This window comes from Chiloscyllium plagiosum, chromosome 2 (genome assembly GCF_004010195.1).
Source record: "Chiloscyllium plagiosum isolate BGI_BamShark_2017 chromosome 2, ASM401019v2, whole genome shotgun sequence".
NCBI lineage: Eukaryota > Metazoa > Chordata > Chondrichthyes > Orectolobiformes > Hemiscylliidae > Chiloscyllium > Chiloscyllium plagiosum.
In genome coordinates, this window is record NC_057711.1 from 28,000,854 (window position 1) to 28,006,349 (window position 5,496).

Sequence of the window (5,496 nt, forward strand, 5' to 3'; positions counted from 1 at the left end):
ATTGCAGTCCCAGCATTTATCTCTGTAGAACTTCAGGTTGTCAACCTGAAAAATGACCTCTAATCTCCACTCGCTGTCTCCTGCCCATGATCTGATTCTCTATCTATGCTAATATACTACCTCCAACACCATGGGCTAGCTTTCTGTGATTCATGCACAGGACCCTTAAAAATGCTCTGTGATGTAACTTTCTGCAATTTTACTCTATTTAAATAATAGTCAGCCCCTCTGCCAAAGTGCAAAACCTCACATTTAATATCCCATCTGCTAAGTTTTTTACACCTCATTTAGCCTGTTTATATCCCTCTGCAGGCTCTATGTGCCATCTTCCCCACTTGCCTTCCCATACATTTTTGTGTCATAAACAAACTTACTGACAGAACATTCACTCTTCCATCATCCAAGTCACTAATATATGTAAATATTAACATGCATAATATATATAAATAATTTTGGTCCCAGCACTTGAAAGGCAAAGTGATGATGATGATTAGATAGCTACAAGAGCTATTGAGCTTTGTGATATGGATTACTTCTCTCCTAATGTTAAATTCATTCTGGTGCTAGCTGTATGAGTTCTTCAGTATCCAGCCGTGACAATGTCATCAAGCAAGCTTTGCAATCAAGCAAACTTCAATCTTTGTCCCTCAGCCATGAGAAAGTCAGTTTTTGTACATAGCTTCCCTCCTGTGAGGGGATTTGCTTTATCACATTCTCAAGACATCCCACACCATCCAACGAACTGTAATGAATTGGGGGTGTCAAATCGAAAGTGAAAACAGGAGAGAACATGATTTTGAATGTAATTTTTTGCAGGTTGAGAGAATGACTGGCATTGGGCATGAGGTGGAATCAGTGACAAGGGACTGGAGCTTATGAATGTGGAAGACTTCCAAACTACTTGAGAAAGGGAAGCAGAAAAATGTTAGAGAGGTAGTGCTGAGTTATAAATGTAGAAGTTGACCACATCCCTACAGTTGATGCATTTAAATAAAGAGGGCAAGTTAGTAACAGCATTATAAAATCTATGGTGAATAAATATATTTCTATATAATAGTTTCATATAAGGTATATCCAAATATATGCCCATTTGTAAAATAGATTAATAGATAGATTCATATGGATTTTTTTTTTATGAATAGCTTTTAGTTCTCTTTACATGGCAAATCAGTCTTACCCGCTAAGCAAGAAATAAAGATTTGTAAGTTTTTAAAAAAGGACAAAACAAAGGGTACATGAAAGGCTTCAGTGTGTAGGTAAGGAAGGAGAAGCCAATGCTGGAGATTTGTGAGCTTCATCTGGAAGATTAGCTCTAGAAAGGGAGTCTTTACAGTGTTGGAGAATAGATATCTGACAACTTAGAAAGTCGCTATGATTTATTATGTGAAATGCCAGATGGTATGGAAATTTACAAGCAGAGATATGGTTACAATCTTTTCTGATTTGAAATGACTAACAAATTAAAACTGGATGCCTTTACAGAGAAAAAGAGATTATATCGTCTTTCATAATCTTAGGATATTCCAGACTGTAGCCAGTTAAATATTGTTCTTTTGAAATGCAATTGTGATGTGGAGAAATGAGTCAGATAATTTATATACAACAAGGTCTCACTAACAACATAAATAATCAGGTTATTTCCTTTAAGTGTTGTTACTTGATAAATAAATATTTGCTGGACACTTCCTCTCCATATGTTTGCAAAGAGTGTTGGAATCCTAAAAGTGCAGCTCAGGGGGTAGACTAGGACTTGATTTAATGTCTTATTCTAAAGGTAGCACCTTCAAGGGCACAATCAATACTATCCATAAAAATAAAACTAATGTTTACTGAGTGTAATTCTTGATTCAAGTATGACAAAGCTAGTTCCTGTCTGAGGTTGGGGTTGATTATCATCAATGGTCCTTTAATTCATTATTGCTTTTGCCCAGCGTTGTAGAAATACAGTAAAGAAAGGGTTGCAAAATGCCTCAGTGATGTTATGTATTGAATTTAAATGTTTTTAATATCAAAGCTAAAATGGATAAACTTTAGAAAAAAACATTTTAACACTTTCATCCTTACTAATTGGCTGTGAAATTCAAATCACTGCCTTCTCTCAGCTTGCCAATAAACAAACTGTGGTTTGGAGAGTTCTCGCCATTACCAATGTTAGTTCAGTTTTGAGTGCTGATTGTTTCTTTGACGTAGTTTGTTGACACATATTAACAAGATCTGAAAAATGTGTTGCTGGAAAAGTGCAGCAGGTCAGGCATCATCCAAGGAGCAGGAGAATTCACGTTTCGGGCATAAGCCCTTCTTCAGGAATGAGGAGGGTGTGCCAAGCAGGCTAAGATAAAAGGTAGGGAGGAGGGACTTGGGGGAGGGGTGTTGGGATGCGATAGGTGGAAGGAGGTTAAGGTGAGGGTGATAGGCCGGAGAGGGAGTGGGGGCGGAGAGGTCGGGAAGAAGATTGCAGGTCAAGAAGGCGGTGCTGAGTCCGAGGGTTGGGACTGAGATAAGGTGGGGGGAGGGGAAATGAGGAAGCTAGAGAGACTTGTGGTTGGAGGGTTCCTAGGCGGAAGATGAGGCGCTCTTCCTCCAGGTGTCGTGTTGCCATGGTCTGGCAATGGAGGAAGCCAAGGACCCACATGTCCTTGGTGGAGTGGGAGGGGGAGTTAAAGTGTTCAGCCACGGGGCGGTTGGGTTGGTTGGAGGTGGCAGAAATGATAGCGGATGATACGTTGTACATGGAGGTTGGTGGGGTGGTAGGTGAGGACCAGTGGGGTTCTGTCCTGGTGGCGATTGGAGGGGCGGGCATCAGCTCAAGGGCGGAGGAGCGGGAAGTGGAGGAGATGCGGTGGAAAGCATCGTCAACCACATCTGAGGGGAAATTGTGGTCTTTGAAGAAGGAGGCCATCTGGGTTGTTCGGTATTGGAATTGGTCCTCCTGGGAGCAGATGCGGCGGAGGCAAAGGAATTGGGAAAATGGGATGGCGTTTTTACAGGGTGGAATCTAGGTAGCTGTGGGAGTTGGTCGGTTTATAGTAATTTTAACATATTCATAAGATTACAAGCATTACTTTTTTTTCGCATTACAATATATTTTTCTCATATCAATGGTATATAGGTTTTATTAGATGGTGAGAGATTTATTTTCCTAAGATCACAAAATATGGAATCTGATAATGAGATATAGTGCATACTGTGGGAGTGTCTATGGAAGATACATGGGAGGCTTGGAGGCTGTATAGATAATCTGAGGGTGCACAGGTATGCATAAGAGCATTGACGTGACTTAGGGTGGCACAAATGTTCTGAGAGAGTATGCACAAATATGGGGTAGTAGGAGGAAGCAGGAGGGTGAAGGGTGAGGGTTAAGATGCCTTTGCAAACTGTCGGGAGCTGGAATACTGTGCCTTCTCGGTGGTGTGCCTCAATCCGCTTCAGCCTGGCTTGCAAACTGCTTTGTGAATCTGATCTCAGTGTAAAAAGACAAAAATTTGTGTGAAGTCAAACTTATCAGTTGTGCAGTTCATGAGCTGCAAAACTGTAAAGGTCATCCTTTCATGACAATACTGTGCCATTTCTTTCTGCACAAAGGAGATGTTTGTTATTTATTTACCAAATTTTCTCAGTTGCCAAATGTAATTACTTTAGGAGAAGTTAACTTTGTCCAACTTATAGTGTAAATTAATTCTATTTTTATTTCATGTCTCAGTTAATGTAGCTAAGCGAAAAAAAACACATCAGTTTCATTGGAATTTCTAATAAAAGCCCATTAATATTGAAAGGTAACTTTTCTTTTTCAATTCTAGTCAAAGATATGTCTATGTGGAATCAATTGGAACATTATGGAAGGACAGATCACACTGTGCAATGAAATTACACTGAACCATGAAATAACAAGACATTGGTTCACTCCTTCAGTTCTACAATGGTAATAGCAGGCCATTAGAGAGCAGCTGGATGGAGTGAGAAGAGGGAGGAATGACAATTTCAAAATATCAGTTAAAATGATTGACTTTAAGACCATAAGATGTAGGAACAGAAGTAGGCCATTCAGCCCATTGAACCTCCTCTACCATTCAATGATATCATAACTGATCTGAAATCCTCAACTTCATTTTCCTGCATTTTCTCTTACTTGTTAAAAGTCTGTCTAGCTTAGCCTTAAATATACTTAACAACCCAATCTTGACAGCTCTCTGTGGTAAAGTTTCCCACAGATACATTACTCTCCGAGAGAAGACATTCCTCTTTAACACTGTCAAAATGGGTGACTCCTTATTCTGAGATTATGCTGTTTGCTCCTAGACTCTCCTACAAAGGACTTCAACTTCTCCTTATCTATCCTGTTAAGACTTCTAAGAATCTTCTAAGTTTCAATAAGGTTACCTCTCATTCTTATAAACTCCAATGGGTATAGGCCCAATCTACTCAATTTCTTCTCATAAGAAAATGACTCCTTTCCAAAGACAAACACTGTGCACCTTCCCTGGAATGCCTCCATTATCAGTATAAGGGATCAAACTGTTCACAGCATTCCAAGTGTGGTCTGACTGATGCACATTCCTCATGAAGGGCTTATGCCCAAAATGTCAACTCTCCTCTCGAATTCTGCTTGGCCTGCTTTACTTTTCCAGAGCCACACTTTTCAACTTGCCTATTTTTACCCTTTGAAGTAAAGGTCAATTTTACATTTGTCTTTCCTTATTAACCTTTGAACTTGGATGCTAGCTTTTTGACTCCTAAAACCCTCTCTGCTGTTGCTTTCCCTAGTCTCTCCATTTAAACAATATTCAGCTCCTTTTATATTGCTGTACCTTGTTCCGTTTATTTAGTGCAGTCAAGACTTTAAAAATTATTTTGTCACTTCAAATACTTTTGTCAGTATTTTCCACATTCTAAAGTACAAGTCCTAGACAGGACTAACATTGATCTTTTTGTTCTAAACCAATAGTACCACTGGTGTTTTAACAGAACACATTTGGTAATATCACGTGCTGCACAAACAGGGATGTAGAAACTGTAGCATTTCTACTTATTTGCCTCCTGGAAGAGTTGTGTTCTTGCTTTCAACTCAGCTCAGTTTTAAGGAGTGGAAGCTTAATGTGGTGAACTCATTGGGACTAGAATTCAAGACACAGTATGGAAAAACAAAGCACCATTTATACAGCATGGGAAGAAGGTGCTGATTGGTTGAGCCAGTCAGCAAGAACAGTTACTGCTCAGACCAGGTTGGTTGACTCTAACTGGTCAGGCTATTACCATGGAGATGTAGAGAGATGTAGTCTCCAAGATCTTGTTTTTTCATGAAAATGGTACAATGCAAATTCCTTTTGCCTACACAAAAGAAGGTCCTGTGTATTTATGTATGTAGTTTATAGAACATGCAAGTACATCATACAGCAAAGTTAAAAATCACACAACACCAGGTTATAGTCCAACAGGTTTAATTGGAAGCACACTAGCTTTCGGAGCAACGCTCCTTCATCAGGTGGTTGTGGAGGGCTC